General features: G+C 40.1%; 1 protein-coding gene across 2 annotated transcripts in view; it reads right to left on the reverse strand.

The window, feature by feature from the left end:
- Positions 1-20,541, reverse strand: part of NSUN2 (NOP2/Sun RNA methyltransferase 2) — a 1,231,765-nt gene that overhangs the window by 1,076,007 nt on the left and 135,217 nt on the right. The window lies entirely within an intron of this gene.

The following is a 20,541-nucleotide window of genomic DNA, read 5'->3' on the forward strand; positions in this document are numbered from 1 at the left end:
GCAGATTTAATTTGTTCTGACCCCACACAAACACACAGCCATTGGACATCCCGATTTTATCATCTATTGGTCCTTAGTATCACATGGGCACCCTGCCATTAGCCATACGATTCTTTTCATGTATTGGCTTTCACTAATACATAGGCGAGCTGCCATTGGCCTGTCGAGCAACTTCCTCTATTGGCTAAAGACAGTATGTACTGGCCCCTTCCATCAGCTAGCCTAACACATTTTCACAATAAGCCAATAACCTCCCTATCTAATCTCTCATTTGTGCAATTTTACCCGCCTCAAGTGTGTGTTAGAAACTCTCATGCCCAGCGAACCAAGGAGACGGCCCGGTCTAATAGAATTATGGCTTGGACAGGACTGACTTCTTTCAACAAAAAATAAATGTACAATCCATTTTACAGCCAATCCTTTTGCTTATTTTCAAATGTTTTGCTCATTTTGTTTGTTAGGGTGGGCACTCAAATTCAGCTGAGACAAAAAAGGGGTTTTCTGTTTACATTTTCATTTTATTTTATTTCTAATGCAGGCATTCCCCCACCAAAAGAAAGGTGTAAAATTTGGTTAAGTTGCTCCTCCGCATTTCTACCACAATGCTTGTAACATGGTTTATTTTTATTTTAATTTACCCTTAGTCTTTTGGTATATACAGGAATTTTTTTTTTCTTTTTTTTTATATACACACAATCCTGGGAACAAAATCCTGAGGACTCTTACCATGTCTGCACTATGCTTCTAGACTGTGAAGGATGACCCCATTTATGCATTTATCATATTACCACACTTAAAATAAGTTTAAATCCAATAAATATACATACATTTCTATGGATGGTTTACACATTTCCCCATCCTGTTACTCTATTTATTTAGTCTCCACTTGTTTATTTTCTGTTACAACCCCCTTCCCCTCTTTCTACACCCTCTGTGACTCCCCTATTACTTCTGCTATAATCAGTCCCAGAGTTGGCTTTTCCACTATGTACTGATTGACTTCACCCCTTCTCTCAAATTATGGGAAGAAAAATACCTGCAACTGCCTAAGGTGTAACAAATGTCCAAAGTCTGCGAAGTAAAATAATGTTACACCACCACGGAAAGCAACTGTTAAAATATCCTTTAATGGTTGATGAAACAAAGTAAGCGTGATGGATGTGATAAAATCAACGTAATAAGTTTCCTTAGATAAATATACAATAAGTGCTTTCGGATCAATCTACGTTTTTACGATTTACGTTCATTAACACTGAAGTTTTGTGTTTTTAAGTTACTTATTAGCAGTTTTACAAATTACTAAACACAACTAAGCTCATCAGTTTGGTACAGACAGGTTTAATTTGAACTCATACTTCACAATCAACTAAAAGGAATTAAAAAAAGAGATTCACTACTTTGGTTTTGCACGACTTCAAATTTTGGAAACAGTTTTAGTTTTGGATGACCCTGGTCACTTGACTACTTGATCTGCAGTTGCTCCGACCATCGCCTAAATCTGAGTGGGCTTAGCACTATATTCTATTTTGTTACAAAAAAGAAAGAAAATAAGAAGTTACGTACTCACCATAACGTTCCATGCGAGTTGTTCATCTCATATTCATTCTTTGCTGATGGGTCGGAGCAGATCCATCAGTTCCGGTACGGCCTTTTGCAAAAGCTTAAGGTTTACCAATAGCTCAAGACCAAGCCTCTTATCCCATGATGCACTGGGAATTACCTCAGATTTGTTTGCTGCGTATACTACAGCCATACAACTGAGCTCCCCTCCCATGGAGGGGAAGAATTGAACAACCAGGATGAGACCAACCTCTAGTTCAACTACCAACCAGGAGGGAGGGATGTAAGAATGAAGGTGAGATGAACAACTCACATGGAACGTTACGGTGAGTACTTAACTTCTTAATGTGAAGTTGTTCAATCTTGCCATTCATTCTTTACTGATGGGTAGCATCCCTAGCACCCTCAATCTCGGGTGGCTCATGGGAGTACATTCCTCAGGACTGTAGACCCAAAAGAAGACCTGTCCCTGGAGGCCTTATCAACTTTGTAATGAGTGATAAACATATGAGGTTTAGACCAAGTGGCTCTAGCACAAATGTTATCAAGGAGCAATTTGGCTTGGAAAGCAGAAGATGTAGAAACTGCTCTGGTTGAGTGAGCTTTAATCTTGTGTACTAAGGGCATACTAGCAGCGGAATAAACAAACGTGATACAGATAGCCATTTAGAAAGCATTGTTTTAGCCACTAGTCTACCTTTTCTGGCTTCAGAGAATAACACAAAGAGCTGGTCTGATTTCCTAATATCTTTTGTTCTGTCCAAATAAAATCTGAGCTGTCTGTGAACATCAAGATTATGCGGTGGTGGTGCTGCGGTAGCGTTCTCGCCTCACAGCAAGACGTTGTCCCATTCGATTCTCAGCTAGAGCGTCTTCTGTGAGGAGACATGCGTGAATGGGCCTACCTTCGTTGAAGGTTGTGTGTCAGGGCTGGCAACTCGGCACGTAAAAATCCACTGCCAATCATTAGCGGATCGGTGTTCCACTGTGGCGGCCCCTAACCAGGAAAAGCCGAAAGACAACAACATACTCCAATATACTGGAATGGTTAGGGAAGAAGACTGGTAAACTCAATGACTTGGTTGATATTAGATTCCTATCAAACTTTGGACAAAAAGGAGGGGTGCCCTAAGAGATACTCTATCAGCATGAAAAAATCAAATAAGGAGGGCTGATAGAGAAGGCTTGAAGCTCTGACACTCTGCAGGCAGAAGTAATAGATACCAGAAATATGGTTTTCCATGACAAAAATGTGAGATCACAAGATGATGCTGGTTCAAACTGTGGAAGGATTATATGAGATAGCATAAAGTTTAGATTCCAAGGAGAATACGGAGTTTTCACTGGAAGCCTTCGCCATGAAAAGTTCCCTTTGAAAAGGTACCTTGGACAACTTATGGGACATTATGTTTTAGCCTGGCGTCAGCTCTGGTGATGAAAGTTAGATATAGCAAACCAACTCAATTCCAAACTGCTGCAGCCAAGCCACCTTTCATTAAAGATCATAGTCACTTAATTCTAATATGTGAGTCATCAAGGGGTGGGGCTTGATAAGGATCAATGTCTCTGGCTTAGAAGCACATATGGAAAATCTCTTCCACTTACTAAGATATAATCTGGTGGATGGTTTATGGGAAGACAAAAGGATCTCCTTTGTCTCATTGGAAAAGTTATGGAAGCCTGGTTTTAGGGGGAACTGGAGCAGCCAAGCTCAGTCATCTGCAAGGAAGGATGGAGGTCCCCCCATGGATGCGGTCAGAAGGTCCAGAAAAAGGTCCAGACTCCATGGATCCTCCAAGAGGTAATGATGAAGAAATGGGTACCAAAATTCAAGCCAAGCCAATGAGGGGCTATAAGAATGATGTCCTTCCCAGAGATTTTTGTTTTCTGTAGAAATCTAGGTCTCAACAGGATAAGAGGAAAATGCACAGAGGAGACCCTGTGGGCCAATCGCAGTAAGAGTGCTGCCTCGGGTTTTCCCGGAGGGGAACTAGGAAGTAGCTTCTGCATTCGTACATGACTGGCAAAAGATCGCAGCAAGGCTGGGCCCCCATTTATGGAAAAAATCAACGATAATCCTTTCTTGAGGACCACCATGCGCAACAAGACTGCCCTGCTCATTGTTCTGCTATCACGCTTGATCTCCCCGGGATGTAAAGTTGCCAACAGAAAGCTGCCAGAGAGACAGCCCACTGCCAAACCCTGAGGGCTTCTCAACAAAAGGGTAAATATTGGTTACCCCTAGTTAATACAAATACTAATTTATCTTAATTTTTCGTAGATGTAAAGAATCTTATTATATCAAGTACATGCTCTCATCTCCAGAACTAATATGCAGATTGACTTTATCCCCTATTTGAGGTTTTCCTGAAAATGTCACCCAAATAGGTAACCATTTACATAGTTGGAGGTATAAAAGGATCCATGGTTAATGGAAATAAATCATGGATATCTCTATTCAAGAGATCTAATTAAAATATATAGTATATGAAGTTGAAAACATTAGTGAATAGTATGAAAATTTCAATTTTTAATATATGCAATCGCCAGCCATCAAACCCAAACTTTTAAATTTTGTTGTTTTTCATCCAACCACATCAAAAAAACTCTCATGATCAATTTAAGTTTAATCCAAAAAGTATGTTATAGACAAAATGCAAAATATTAATCAAGTTCCAATAGATGTATTCCCTTTGTATTGCCTGGCATGGTGAGCGTAGGACCAATCGTCTAGTATGGAAACACCTGAATCCTAGAACATACGAGCCCTGCCTGCATTTGGTGAACACTGGGTAGTGAGTTCAAAGGCAGAAAAATGTTAATATTGTCCCAGCCATCAACAATATCTGGAAGCCTGACCATTATCAATATCCTCCTTGAGATCTATAGCCTACATTGTTTTACTAAATAGGATATAGTTCTGACCATGAAACTTCTCTTTCTTCCAAATTGTATCTTTGAGGCCAAAATGGGCTCCACCATTTTTAACCAAAGAATCGGAAGTTCATCCTGTTGGGTTCTGAACATCTGAGATTTTTTAAACTTGGGCCTCTATTTGCTTCTTCCTGTAACTATGGAACATAAGATTTTTTGGTGATAATAAAAAACCACCTGAAATTACTTTCATACCCAGTTTTTGTTTACTTTCCAGGTAAAAAAGCAACCCACTGCCTCCAGCAAATGCCTTTTAAGGCTGATAGGGTACCAGAGAAGTGATATCTTATCCTGGTTTAAACCCTTCGTTAGTAATTTCTTCATTCATTTAATCTAATTAAGGGTTCAATTTAAGCCCAATTTCGTACCTTTTTATCAAGTTTGGTAAGCCATTGTTAAATGGATCAGTTAATATATACTTCCTTTAATGTAAAGTTTATTCACTTTTCCAAAAATACATAAAATATATAAATAATTAAAATCAAAGAAATGAGGAATTTTTTTTTTAAAATTTTGGGGGAAAAAAACAAAAGGGCCTGGGGAAAAAAATTTAAAACCTTTTTCCCTTTTTTTTTAAAAAAAGACCAAAGGAAATTAAAAAAAAACCTGGTTAAAAAAACTTTTAATAAGGGGAAAATTTTTTAAAAAAGGAAAAAACCAAAAAAAAACACCCAATTTTTTTTTTTTTTTTTTTTAAAAAAAAAAAAAAAAAAAAATTGGGGTTTTTTTTAAAAAAAGGGGTTAAATGCCAAAAAAAATTGGGCCTATTTTCAAATCATATTTTAATGCTGATTGATATGAGATGTAGCTGACAATGGCTTTAGCATTTGTGATGTTATATAATATATATTCAGTATTATAAGTAAAAGTATGTTGCATGTCTATTTGTAATCTAAGGTTCAAGGCTGATCAATTTAGACATACAAGACAATCTCTTTAGCCTTGGTTATATAATGGGAGTTAGTGTGTCTCTACACAACCATTCATTTTCAGTGAGGATGTTCAATATTAATATAACTTGCCTTTAATAAAAGCATACTTATAATTCAGCAGTTCTTTCCTATTATATATATATATATATATATATACACACACACACACAACAATATCATAAGCAAAACTGAGATTTTGTCTTGCTCATTACAGCTTAATGATTGTGCTACTTGAACAATTTAATATTTACAGAGTATCTTGATAATTAAAGAGCAACTCTTTTTACCCTTAAAATGCCTAATAACACATAGCTACATTCATGAACCTTAATTGACTTACTATCCTTAAGGTTGAGTACACTAGCTGCAGTGTGTTTACAAATATGTTATATAGTTCCAGTCAAGGACTTAAATATATTAAATTTTTATAAAATTAAGTTAAATTATAGTAATTTACGTGGGTGATCTTATCAGAAAAGATTATAGTAAAGTCTGTATGTGTTAACTATTCATACAGTTTCTTCCAAGTGATATACTTCTTTTTACAGCTTTGTGTGCTGTTTGTGTGTACAATTCAAAATGAATAACAAATATTACAATATAATAAAACGTCATGTATGTGTTGATACCTTCTAAATTCATTAGGTACTTCAGTGTACTTTTAATATTGGTTAAAACTGTAAAAGCACTTTGCCATCTCATAAATAGTGTGCTGGTTACTTTAAGTAGCTTAGGAGCTGACACCACACCCATACTGTCTTGTTTTAGTGCTGACATCACTCATGACTGTTTACTTTCATTTTGTGCTGTTAGAAGGTTTAACACACTGTAATGGATTCTAACTGAAGAACCTTCATTCAGGGGTGGTAAAATAAGAGTTCCCAGCTCGTGACCATGGGAGGACAAAAACAAAGTAAGTGAAGTTTTAGGGCTTTTTAAACTGAACACCAGCTCATTAAACTTCTATTAGTTTTCTTAACATTAAGGGCAGATATACAAGCCAAACAGTTGTTTGTTAGACAAAAGGCACTTTTAGCATCAAAGAATAGATAATTACTTTTCAAGGCACTTTTGACAGTTATTACTATCAGTTTTATATATTACTATGTGTATTAAATACATCAGTTTAGATATTTCATGCAGCTTAGTGTAAATAATATAAAAGGAATCATGCTCATTTAAACACACCACATTAATATGTCAGTGTAAATACATCATATTCTATACTAGCAGTAAAAGGCAGGTAATTTATAAATGAACTATCTAAACATCATTTAGAGTTAGAAAAATCATGACTGTAAGTATTTACACTGTAATAGAGAAAGATATGTTACCTTGCTTTCTTTAGGGTTGTTTGCTTTAGTTATAAAATGTCCTGCTTATCTTGTATTTATATTGTTTCAAAGACTGACACATGTGTAAAGCATGAATGCTTTCAAAGAAATTTTTGCCTTACAGAGCAAATAGAAGACAATAATGTTTTGTGTTTTTCATATGTCTTATCGTTTCTTCTTCTTCTTGTCAGCAGTGCTCCACTCATTTTTTTCTAAGTGATGCTTAACCCCAAATTGGGAGAAATCCATTTCTTCCACATTATCCAAGGTTTTATTAGCTGAAAGATAAGAAACTGTTGCTTGCGACCTTCAGTAAAAAATATTTTTATTCTTGCAGGGAACAGCAAGTGGACTTTAAGTTGTCTTTTTTTCAATTCCTTTATCAGAGGGAGACCTTCTTTTCTTGCAGTTATAACTCCAGCAGAATAATCATTATCAAATCTGATTATGTTGTCTTTGTATTTAACTGGAGAAGTTGACCATGCTGTTTTTAAAATAAGTTCCTTGTCCTGTGATGAAAAAAACTTTATTATTGATCTCGGGTGATTTTTTGATTTGATAGTTGATGAAACAGCTCTTAAAGATCTGTGGGCTCTTTCAATTCCATAAGAAAGAGCTTCAGGCAATTTTAAAACTTCTGGTAACCAGGTAGTAAGGAAAGTCACCATGTTATCTCCCTCTGCTTTCTCTGGTAGCCCATATATGCGAAGGTTATTTCGTCTGGACCTGTTCTCTAGATCCTCTATTTTATTTTGTAATGAAGCATTTTGTTGTGATAAAAAATGTAGCTGAAGATCTTGTTCCGAGAGTCTGCCCTCAGTATAATTTAAGGATCTCTCTAGGTCAGCTATTTGAGACTTCTGTTGCGTCATTATTTCTTGTAGTTGCTGTATTTGTTTTGTAGATCTCTCCTCAAAAGTGTCCAGTTTGGTATTCATTTTGTCAAATTTCACTGACAAGTCTTGTATAGCATTTAATAAAGACTATCTCCTTATTCATCGTCTGGCCCTGTGTGGTATGCTTAGAAAAGCTCATTTTCAGTAGATTCAGATACCTTCCTTCTTGTTTTTGACAGGAAAAATAATGTTTAAAGCCAAATTGTTTGCACTGTAGACTTCTAGTGATATTAGTAGAAGTAATTCAACAAAATAGGTTTGTCTACAATATCTAGTTTTTAAAAATTCCTGTCAGAAATATCTTTTGAATGCAGAGCTGAGAAAAGATGCTGCCAACCAGTCTACATCCTAGCCACCCCCATTGAGATTCTTTACATAGCTATAGAATGCTTTGCGGTTGTCTTTAAAGTCAGTGGCAATTTTGTTTTCGTAACTAGCTTTGGAGGATTTTATGTGGGATCTTAGTTTTTTACTGAGGTTGACCAGGGAGTTCCTCATGGAGGAGGGATTTTACTCTTTTGCAACAGTTTATTTCTTCTGTTGTAGAGTTTGTTTATGGCAGAGGACCACCAGATTGGCTTCCTTTTTTTGGAAGATAACATCTTGGTTCTATTAGGGATAGCATGATCCATGCACTCGTGTAAGTGCTTATAAAGTGCATTTGTGTAGGATTCAGCAGTCATACCTCTATTGTCAGTCTGCATGGATGTCATGAAGTTTGCCACTTCTGTCTTGAGAAGTTTCATAGATGGCTGTATGGCTGTTTGACTTGCAAAGCTGTTCTGTTGGTTAGGTTGGGCACTCAAATTTGGCCGAAACAAAAGTTTTTTTCTACTTCTAGGATTTTTTATTTCTAATTCAGGCATTCTCTCACCAAAATAGTGTTTTATTTTAAAATTTGGTTGCTTTAAGAACGCATGGCTCCTCCATATTTTTAGCATAATGCTTTTTACATGATTTATTTTATTTTACCCCTTAGTCTCTTAGTATACTCGGGAAATTTTTTTTAACACAATCCTGGGGACTCTGACAATGTCCGCACTGCGCTTCTAAACCATGACAGACGACACGGATTATGTATTTATCATATAACCAGGCTTAAAATTACTATAAATTTTAAAACTTATCAATGTACATTTATATTTCTGTGGAGGGTTTATCCGTTTCCCCTTTGTGTTTCTCGATGTATTTCATCTCCACTTTCTTTTTGGGGGGGGGGGGGTTGGTGCTACCTCCGTCCCCACTACGTGTTTTTTGTGCATATAGGTTGGCAGATTTAATTTGTTCTGACCCCACACAAACGCACAGCCATTGGACATCCCAATTTTACCATCTATTGGTCCTTAGTATCACATGGGCACCCTGCCATTAGCCATACGATTCTTTTCATGTATTGGCTTTCACTAATACATAGGTGAGCTGCCATTGGCCTGTCGAGCAATTTCCTCTATTGGCTAAAGACAATTTGTACTGGCCCCTTCCATCGGCTAGCCTAACACATTTTCACAATAAGCCAATAACCCCCCTATCTAATTCCTCATTTGTGCAATTTTACCTGCCTCAAGTGTGAGTTAGAAACTCTCATGCCCAGCGAACCAAGGAGCCGGCCCGGTCTAATAGAATTATGGCTTGGACAGGACGGACTTCTTTCAACAAAAAATAAATGTACAATCCATTTTACAGCCAATCCTTTTGCTCAATGTTTTGCTCATTTTGTTTGTTAGGGTGGGCACTCAAATTCAGCTGAGACAAAAAAGGGGTTTTCTGTTTATATTTTCATTTTATTTTATTTCTAATGCAGGCATTCCCCCACCAAAAGAAAGGTGTAAAATTTGGTTAAGTTGCTCCTCCGCATTTCTACCACAATGCTTGTAACATGGTTTATTTTTATTTTAATTTACCCTTAGTCTTTTGGTATATACAAGAATTTTTTTTTCTTTTTTTTTTTTATATACACACAATCCTGGGATCAAAATCCTGAGGACTTTTACCATGTCTGCACTATGCTTCTAGACTGTGAAGGATGACCCCATTTATGCATTTAATCATATTACCACACTTAAAATAAGTTTAAATCCAATAAATATACATACATTTCTATGGATGGTTTACACATTTCCCCATCCTGTTACTCAATTTATTTAGTCTCCATTTGTTTTTGTTTTTTTTTTTTCTGTTACAACCCCCTTCCCCTCTTTTTCTACACCCTCTGCGACTCCCCTATTACTTCTGCCCTAATCAGTCCCAGAGTTGGCTTTTCCGCTATGTATTGATTGACTTCACCTCTTCTCTCAAATTATGGGAAGAAAAATACCTGCAACTGCCTAAGTTGTAACAAAAATGTCCAAAGTCTGCGAAGCAAAATACTGTTACACCACCACGGAACGCAACTGTTAAAATATCCTTTAATGGTTGATGAAACAAAGTAAGCATGATGGATGTGATAAAATCAATGTAAAAAGTTTCCTTTGATAAATATACAATAAGCACTTACGGATCAATCTACGTTTCTACGATTTACGTTCATTAACACTGAAGTTTTGTGTTTTAAGTTACTTATTAGCAGTTTTACAAATTACTAAACACAACTAAGCTCATCAGTTTGGTACAGACAGGTTTAATTTGAACTCATACTTCACAATCAACTAAAAGGAATTAAAAGAGATTCACTACTTTGGTTTTGCACGACTTCAAGTTTTGGTAACAGTTTTAGTTTTGGATGACCCTGGTCACTTGACTACTTGATCTGCCGTTGCTCCGACCATCGCCTAAATCTGAGTGGGCTTAGCACTATATTCTATTTTGTTACAAAAAAGAAAGAAAATAAGAAGTTATGTACTCACCATAATGTTCCATGTGAGTTATTCATCTCACATTCATTCTTTACTGATGGGTTCGGAGCCAATCCATCAGCTCCAGTACGGCAGTTTGCAAAAGCTCGAGGTCTACCAGTAGCTCAAGACCAAGCCCCTTATCCCATGATGCACTGGGAATTACCTCCGATCTTGTTTGCTGCGTATACTATAGCCATACAACTGAGCTCCCCTCCCATGGAGGTGAAGAAGAACTGAACAACCAGGATGAGACCAACCTCTAGATCAACTACCAACCAGGAGGGGGAAGGAGGGAGGGACGTAAGAATGAGGGTGAGATGAACAACTCACATGGAACGTTACGGTGAGTACTTAACTTCTTAATGTGAAGTTGTTCAATCTCGCCATTCATTCTTTACTGATGGATAGCATCCCTAGCACCCTCAATCTCGGGTGGCTCATGGGAGTACATTCCTCAGGACTGTAGACCCAAAAGAAGCCCTGTCCCTGGAGGCCTTATCAACTTTGTAATGAGCGATAAACATATGAGGTTTAGACCAAGTGGCTGCAGCACAAATGTTAAAGGGGCAATTTGGCTTGGAAAGCAAAATATGTAGAAACGGAGGGTGAGTGAGCTTTAATCTTGTGTAGTAAGGGCATATTAGCAGCGGAATAAATAAAGGTGATACAAATAGCCATTTAGAAAGCATCGTTTTAGCCACTAGTCTACCTTTTCAGGCTTCAGAGAATGACACAAAGAGTTGGTCTGATTTCCTAATATCTTTTGTTCTGTCCAAATAAAAGCTGAGCCGTCTGTGAACATCAAGATTGTGCGGTGGTGGTGCTGCGGTAGCGTTGTTGCCTCACAGCAAGACGTTGTCCCATTCGATTCTCAGCTAGAGCGTCTTCTGTGAGGAGACGTGCATGAATGGGCATACCCTTCATTGAAGGTTATGTGTCAGGGCTGGCAACTCGGCACGTAAAAATCCACTGCCAATCATTAGCGGACTGGAGTTCTGCTGTGGCGACCCCTAACTGGGAAAAGCCGAAAGACACAACATACTCCAATATACTGGAATGGTTAGGGAAGAAGACTGGTAACTCAATGACTTGGTTGATATTAGATTCCTAACAAACTTTGGGCAAAAAGGAGGGATTTGCCCTAAGAGATACTCTATCAGCATGAAAAAATCAAATAAGGAGGGCTGATAGAGAAGGCTTGAAGCTCTGACACTCTGCGGGCAGAAGTAATAGCTACCAGAAATATGGTTTTCCATGACAAAAACTTGAGATCACAAGATGATGCTGGTTCAAATGGTGGAAGGATTATATGAGATAGCATAAAGTTTAGATTCCAAGGAGAATAAGGAGTTCACTGGAAGCTTCACATGAAAAGTTCCTTTGAAAAAGGCCTTGGACAACTTGCGGGACATTATGTTTAGCCCGTCAGCTCCGAGATGAAAGTTAGATATAGCAACCAACTGGACCCAAACTGCTGCAGCTGCCACTCCTTTATTAAAGATCATAGTCACGAATTCTAATATGGACATCAAGGGGGCTTGATAAGGATCAATGTTCTGCTTAGAAGCACATATGGAAAATCTCTTCCACTTACTAAGATATAATCTGGTGGATGGCTTATGGGAAGACAAAAGGATCTGCTTTGTCTCATTGGAAAAGTTATGAAGCCTGGTTTTAGGGGAACTGGAGCAGCCAAGCTTCAGTGACTGCAAGGAAGGATGGAGGTCCCCCGATGGATGTGTCAGAAGGTCCAGAAAAGGTCCAGAATCCATGGATCCTCCAAGAGATGATGATGAAGAAATGGGAACCAAATCTGCCGAGGCCAATGAGGGCCTATAAGAATGATGGTCCTTCCCAGAGATTTTGCTTTCTGTAGAAATCTAGGTCTCAACGGGATAAGAGGAAATGCATAGAGGAGACCCGGGGGCCAATCGTGTAAGAGTGCATCTCTCGGGGTTTCTCCCGGAGGGGGAATCAGGGTAAAGTACCTTCTGCATTTCGTGTTGATGTGACTGGCAAAAAGATCGCAGCAAGGCTGGCCCCCATTTGTGGAAAACCCTGTCCATAATCCCTTTCTTGAGGGACCACTCAAGTGGCAACAAGACTGCCCTGCTCAGTTTGTCTGCTATCACGTTGATCTCCCCGGGATGTGTGTTGCCAACAGAAAGCGCTGAGAGGAGACAGCCCACTGCCAAACTCTGAGGGCTTCTCGACAAAGGGGGATAAGACTTGGTTCCGCCTTGCTTGTTCAAGTACCAGACTACTGCCATAGTCTGTCGGATTTGAAGTCGTTCCTAGAGGAAGAGAGTTCTGGAAGTACTGCAATGCCAGAAGTACTGCTCTCATCTCCGGAACACTGATATGCAGATGTGACTCTTGATCCGTCCCATGTGCCTTGAGCAGTATTTCCCTGAAAATGCCCCCCCCCCCCACAGTGGCTATTGGAGGGGGTAGTATAAAGGGGCATCCTATGGTTACATGGAGACGTCAACCACCATTGGAGATCTCTCTTGCAAGAGTTCGTAATTAAAATATAGTGCGAGTCATTGGAAGTTTCTGATGAGACCATTGAGTGAACAGCAGCCACTGAAGAATCTGCATATGCATCCTTGCTAATAGTATGGCCAAGATCGCTGCAGCCATCAAACCCAATACTTTTAGAACTTCTGCGGCTGGTGCTCTGTCTTTCGATACCAATGAGCCGACATGCTGGTGAAGAAGAAAGACTCTCTCGATTGGTAGTTGCAGAGTGGTGGTTGAAGTGTCTAACTCTGCCCCTATAAAAACTATATGCTGCGATGGCGACAAGGCAGACTTTTCTGAGTTGACTGTAATGCCTAAGTGATTGCAGAGTGTATTCCCTTGCCTGAATCAGTTGATGCCTGGTGGTGGAGGTAAGAAGCCAGTCGTCTAGGTACAGAAACACCTGGAATCCTAGACGCCTCAGGTGAGCAGTGACCACTGCCATGCATTTGGTGAACACTCTGGGGGCTGTAGGGAAACCAAAGGGCAGGGCTCAAAATTGATAATCATTGGCTCCCAGCCATAAACGCAGGTGATCTCTGGATGGCCTGACCATTTTTATGTGGTAGTACGCATCCTTGAGATCTATAGAGCACATCCAATTTGATAATCATTGGCTCCCAGCCATAAACGCAGGTGATCTCTGGATGGCCTGACCATTTTTATGTGGTAGTACGCATCCTTGAGATCTATAGAGCACATCCAATTGTCTTTCCCTAAAAAGGGAAGTATAGACTGTAGCGTGACCATCCGGAAACTTCTCTTTCTTCACAAATTGGTAGTCTGCTGAGGTCCAAAATGGGTCTCCAGTCCCCCATTTTCTCTGGAACCAAAAAGAATCTTGAGTAAGTTCCGAATCCTGTTTGGTCTGCTGAGACTGACTGGATTTTTCTAGCAACTTGTGGACCTCTATAGTTGCTTTTTCCCTGTAACTGAGTGGAACATCCAGGATTCCCCTTGTGGGTGGGGGAGGAGTGGAGAACAGTACGAAATCCCCTCTGGAAATAATACTTTATACCCAGCTGTCTTTTGTTATATCTTGCCAGGCGCTTGTGTACAAAGATAAGCAACCCCCGACTGCCTCCAGAGCAGGACAGTCGGGCCTCCTTTCAGGAGCGCTGATAGGGCTGACCAGAGAAGTGATATCTGTCATCCTGGTGTTGCAGGCCCCCTCTGCCGCGAGGTTGGCGTCTTCCATCATTACCCCCTCCTCTGCCCCTAAAGGGAGGTTCGCCACGTGTGTCCTGAAAGGCTCCTTGGAATTTCCGGAACCACATCTTTACTCCCCTTTGGGGTAAGGCCGAGTAGGGGTGGAAAATGGCAGAGTCTTTCCCTCTTGTTCACACCTGGTCAAAGTTTCCTTCACTTTAGGCCCAAAAAGAAATGAGCCATCAAAAGGGGTGTTCACGAAAGAAGACTTAAAGGGCTCAGAGAAGGAACACAAGCGCATCCAGGAATGTCTTCTGAGAGCAATTCCTGTACCCGCTGCCCTACTCGGTCCCATCAGCTGCATATGATATGAGACGCGTGGATGAATTCACAATAGAATTTAGGGTAACAAGATGGGTGGCAACTTTATCAGAAGCCCCTGCAGCTACAGTACCCTGAAGAGCATCTCCCAACTCCTTAAGGAAATTTCTTTGCAACCTAGTGAAATGGGCTAAATAGTTCAGGGAACAGAGTGTAAATGTCACTGAACTAAACATCCATTTCTCATATCTATCCATGATCCTGGACTCTCTATTAAGAGGATGGCTAGACTAGGAAGTCTCAGACATTTTCTTTTTGGTGGCCGCCACCACCATGGCATCAACACGGACTCCTTTGGACAAAAGGGAATTATCTATTGGAGCAGAAATAAACTTATTAGGCCTCCGAGGAACAGGCTCCATGGACTCCGGCGACTTCCACGCCCTCCGAGAGACCAGCCGCATGAGCTCATGGAAGGGCGGAGACACCCAAGAGGTGGAAGGTTGAGACCCGAAAGCCTTCAGGAGAACTGACTCGTCCTCAGTAGGGCTTTTGGACTGCCAATCACCCCTCTGCCCAAGGATCTCGAGTATCTCCGCAAAGGAGATCCTCAGAGGGGAACAGTGGGGACCCTTCTGACTCATCCAAGTCAGTGTCAGATGCTAAAGACTCCTGTGGGGAGTCCAAGTGTCTCCTCTTGCACAATCTCTTCCTGGGGACCCCCTCAATATGAGCCTCTGGGGAGGTCTCAGAAGAGCAGGGGGTGCCCTGTGGGGCCACTCGAGGCTCAGGGTCTCTATGCCTAGCCTGGACGATGGAAGCAGAAGCAGACACAGGCGCTTTGGGGGATGAGGAAGCCAGACCTGGTGTTGAGGATGTCTTGGGGGACAAGGCTCTCCTCATGGCGTCGAAGGCATCGCGGCTCGGATGAGAAGGATTCGATGGACCCGAAGGAACCACCAACCCCTCCCACACAGAGGCCATGGGCTCTGAACCAGAGGTAGGAGCAGAGCTCAGAGCAGAAGCCCAGAGAGGAAGAGTCAGCACCAACAAGTCGGTGCGACTATCCTCTCCGTACCAGACAGGAGAGTGTCAAGCTCCTAGAGTCCCTGGTTGGTGCAGAGGACGTCAGAGTAGATGGAAGTGAGGACACTGGAGCAGGTCTTGGCTCGACGATCAACAGGTCAGCCCCCTCCAGCTCCGAAGGTCCAGTATGGCTCGGAGGAGGAGCAGTTAAGTCAGGGGCAGTGGTCTTCAGTTCCAAAACTAGGGTCAGAGTCAACAATTTAGCAAGGCCTGGTGCCTGTAAGAGCTTCTGCACCAATCGGTCCATATCCAAATCCGACAGGCTGACAGAAGAACTAGAAGAGAGTGCACCGACGGTGCCGAATGAAGAAGTGGAGCTGTAGGTCTCTCAGATACTGGCTCCAGAGCTGTATGCCAGCTCAAACGAAAAGACAGTCTGCTCAGAGGTCTGTGGAGCTGATGTCACAGGATCTTCCAATTTCTTGGACAGTTTGTAATCCTTAGTGTCCCCAGAGGACTTAAAGGACTTGCTGGCCACATCCTGGTCACTCAATGCTTCATGAAACAGATGCTTCAGCAAGCTTCTGTCAACTAACTTTCTTTTCCTCTCCAGTAAAACCCTAGAGGAAAAAGAGTGGCAAATACTGCAAGACTCCTGCAAATGGACAGCCCCTAAGCAGTAGATGCACGTTACATGGCCATCGGTTACTGACATCTTTTGCCCACAGTCTGGACACTTTTTAAATCCAGACTTTAGGTGCTTATCCTTGTCCTCAGACACATCCAACAATCAAAATGCCTTAGGCTTAACACAGAAACCAAGCACACAATAAGCCTAAGAAAAAAGACACTCGCTATATAACGTATATAAGAAACACACCTAGGCTCTAAAACACCACACAAAGTCTAGAAGGCAGCCAAAATTACAACTAATTTACTAACTGTAAGATAACATGCACACTATAAACAAAGGCCCAAAAACAAAGGCCAACGCTAAGCTAAATGTATAAAAGTAGAAAATGCAAGAGAATTAACTAGGCCAAAACGAGGCCACTAAAACTATGCTAAATAACATACGCGGGAAAAGGGGAGCTTTTAAGAAGCTACACAAGACTACTCTAGCAACTATTCTGTGGAACAGAAAATTTTGAAATAACTTGCAAAAAATATGCTTTTTTGAAGAAATACTGGATCGAGCAAAACTGGAACCTCTGATCAGTGCCGTGGCAAACTAGATCGGAGATAATTCCCAGCGCATCATGGGATAAGGGGCTTGGTAAATCTCGAGCTTTGTAAACAAATAATCGTACCAATGGATTGGCTCTGAACCCATCAGTAAAAAATGAATGGCGAGATTGAACAACTTCACATTATTCCTTTAGGCAAATTAAATTCCTCACAAAAAAAAAAAAAAAACTTTTACCCTCAAATCTGACTCTCTACATATTTTCCTTACTAATTCAATTTTAACAGAAAATACAAACTCAGTCATCACTATACAAATACATTTCCAACTTATCAAAAAATGTTGTCCCTGTCTACATCAAGATACAGTCCTTGCCCAAAGAAAATGCTGAAGCTTTGTTACTGAAGCAGAAAGGTGCATAGTCAAAGACAAAGTTGGGCTCAAATTGGAATGACTTCATCGAATTTCAATTTTAAAAGCAATTCTACCATTTTAATCATTTGTAAAGATTACAGAACTTAAGGTTACTATACTTCTGTTTACAGACTATTATAGTTCATAGGTTCACAGGCAAGTACGAGGTAAGTTGCCCTTGAGGGCAATTTTAAACCTCACCAATTTTTTTGTATTCAAACTCAACCAGCTCAGTTAGATATTGGCCTTATCCATCCACGGTCAATAATTATATATTTACCCTTAATGAGAATAACTGGGATCATACCATAGGTAATTTGAGGGGACACATGCATGGTACACAGCATTCAGGAGCTGTCTCTGTCCATTAGTAGTACAGGGGGCTGTCCTAGGAAAACTTCTATTTCCCATCAACTGATCCAAGCTGCATTTCAACATGGATAGGGATGAACTCTGTGGACAGGGAGACTGTTCCTGAGCAGTGGTATCTTTTATGAGATATACCTGCCCCTCCAAGCCATTCTGTTGTTGCTGGAGAAGAGGTTTAGCTTCCTAGACACATTACTTCTCATGCCATATGACTTGCTGATGTGCATTAAATCCATCAGTATACCAGACACAGGTCCCCTCTTAGAAGTCCATAGGACACCAAGTACAGTGACAGGGCTTTAAGTCAGTCCATGTAGAACATATTATTTAAGTCTTGTATCCATTTAATACGGTATCGCTGTGGGCATTCCAGTTGTTGCATGTGTGTGGACAGATACATGCCAAATGGGGCATTATATTCAATAACTGATCCAATGACGGCTGGATAAAGGGGTCAATGACATCCCTAGATCTAGACAAAATCTCTTTTTTAAAACAGTACAATACAGAGGGACTTTCTTACAACAATGGACACACTAAAACAACAAAAACAGCAGGGAATAATTGCAAAAGTGAAACCAATACAACAAGAAGCGGTTCGGGCAAACCAGAAAACGGCTCACTGTTGGTTTATTAAGATAAAAGTTCCACACAAGTGCTTTCGCCCTGCCACAATGCAGGCCTTTATCAAGTGAATAAAACACACACCATCCCAGTCTGTTCAGTACCCTATTTATTGATGTATGTTTTATTTACTTGATAAAGCCCTGCACTGTGGCAGGGTGAAAGCACTTGTGTGGAACTTTTATCTTAATAAACCAACAGTGAGGCGTTTTCTGGTGTGTCCAAACCGCTTCTTGTTGTAACAATGGATACACGTTGGTCAAAAGTCAGGTACCTGTCCACATTAGTTCCTAAATCACGAACAATGGGTCAACTCTTAGGAACATACTGTCAATGTGGCAGTTCCCTTGGGTAGAGGACCTACTAAAGGATACAATAATGCATTTTTTGGCATTTAGTTTCAGTCCACAATTATGCCATCAGTTATTTATTTGGGTGAAACCTTCCTGCAGGGTGATCAATTCATTTGTGGATTCAATGACTGTTCCTAACTTGTAGTGATCTGCAAATTTAGTAAGCTAGAGCCATTTAGTATTGGCTATTATTTCAGAAAAGTAAATTTTGCCAATATAAAGATTAAGACAATCTATTCAGTTTTAGATGTCCCATTCCCAAAATAACTTTTCTGCTACTGTCTGATCAAATGTAATAAATTAATTATCTAACTGTGGTGCACCACGCATTAATTTAGAATCAGTATGTGTTTTTTTGTCTGCCTCTGTTGCTATGAGGCTCCAAAAATGCACACAGGAGTTAAATTCCAACACTTGCATTGACAAAGCGGACTTGACCTAGTCTCATTTCTTTTTAAGCAGACTTGTCTATATACCTCAGTCATGCCACTAATAAATTTGGAACCTGTTTAAAGCTGCAAATGCTATGCTAAATATTTATGCAAGAGCTAGACGTGCCTGTAAGAGCTACATACACTATGCACTCAACAAGGGAGTTAACAACAAGCAACACTATATTCCACCGCTGGGTGTTGCTACCTATTTAACTGGTGTTTTTTTCAACTTTCATATTCTTTGCTACCATACTAAAGATTTAATGTTTTGTTACAACTTCCCACAGCTTTCCAAAAACTCACTCGCATAAGGAGATGAGATTTTCTGCAAAGAACATGTCCAACAACACTTGCACAAAACAAAATTACTTTCTTCTGGGAAAAATGTTGGGAGATCTTTAAAACACTAAGCAAAAATAGCAACTAGTAGCTCTCCTTTTCTAACAAAAAAAAAAAAAAAAAGTTAACTCAAAGACAAATGTATAAAAGTCCTCACTGTTCCCCAGATCTCAGCATTTTCAAACAGGAGAAGCTTCAACACCCAATCATCTGGGCAAAGACCAGCATTCCGAGATGGAAGTCAATAAGAACTTAAACACAAATGATGCATCATCAAATGCAGGTAAGAACATTCCCAGAAGTCCACACACCCCTATGAAAAGTAACTACGCCTGGACAGCTAAGTCTGTAGTCAGGCAATGCTCTGTATCTGCTCATCAATAAAAGTAGCTCCAAGTTGACCTTTGGTCTCTATGCAAGTTTTTTCAAGGTATACATCATATACTTTTGCACCTACTTGCATTTACACACTGTCCAGCAGAGGGGAAGACTATGAAACAGGTGTGGGCCCTAGCACAACCCATATGCATTTCCTCCCTTCCCAGATTAACTGATTTCATTACCTCCCATATGCATTATGTAGGAGGCAGTAAATGTGATCGCAACTGAAATTATCCTTAACTAATATCCAAGTGACTTAAATCTTTCCATCACAGCCTTATCAAACCAATCTAAAACACGTGCCCATATAAATACTGTCTGTTTAATCCTTTATCTACACTAATGAGACTTTACTATCAACATCTAATACTTGTCCACACTATACCAATTAAAAAGTGCTCGAGTGCTATCGTATAATATTCGACATGTTTACCCCATGTCTACAATAAAACTAGCCATGTCTACAAACAAAACTTGCATTCTATAGTTAATTATCAAAGAAATGACTACTACCACTCCATCTAGATGAACATTACCCAAGTTTTACTATGCATAAATCACATCCTGTTTAACTGACATGTTACTACTCAACCACAAGACACCCAAAACAAGGAAGTTGCTACTCAAAACAGCAGCACTTGCAAAAAATGGTTTTCATGTTTTCCATCCTTGGAAGGGGGAAGCCCACTGCGTCCTCCCAGAGTGGAAGCAAATACCCACACCCCAAACACCACATCGACTCAGACTTCATACACTTGGAGAAGAGGGAAAAATTATAATAATGCAGTATTCACCTCTCAATGTTCTCAAAAGTCTAAACAGCATTAAAAGAGGTCACTGACCTGCCACATATACATGCCAAAGATGACATTCTGAGCAATCTACTGTCCCATGACAAACAGTTAAAACTACCAAATAAAATTTCAGAACTT

The sequence above is a fragment of the Protopterus annectens genome, chromosome 3.part0, assembly GCF_019279795.1.
Source record: "Protopterus annectens isolate FY-2018-M chromosome 3.part0, PAN1.0, whole genome shotgun sequence".
In the NCBI taxonomy this organism is placed as follows: domain Eukaryota; kingdom Metazoa; phylum Chordata; order Ceratodontiformes; family Protopteridae; genus Protopterus; species Protopterus annectens.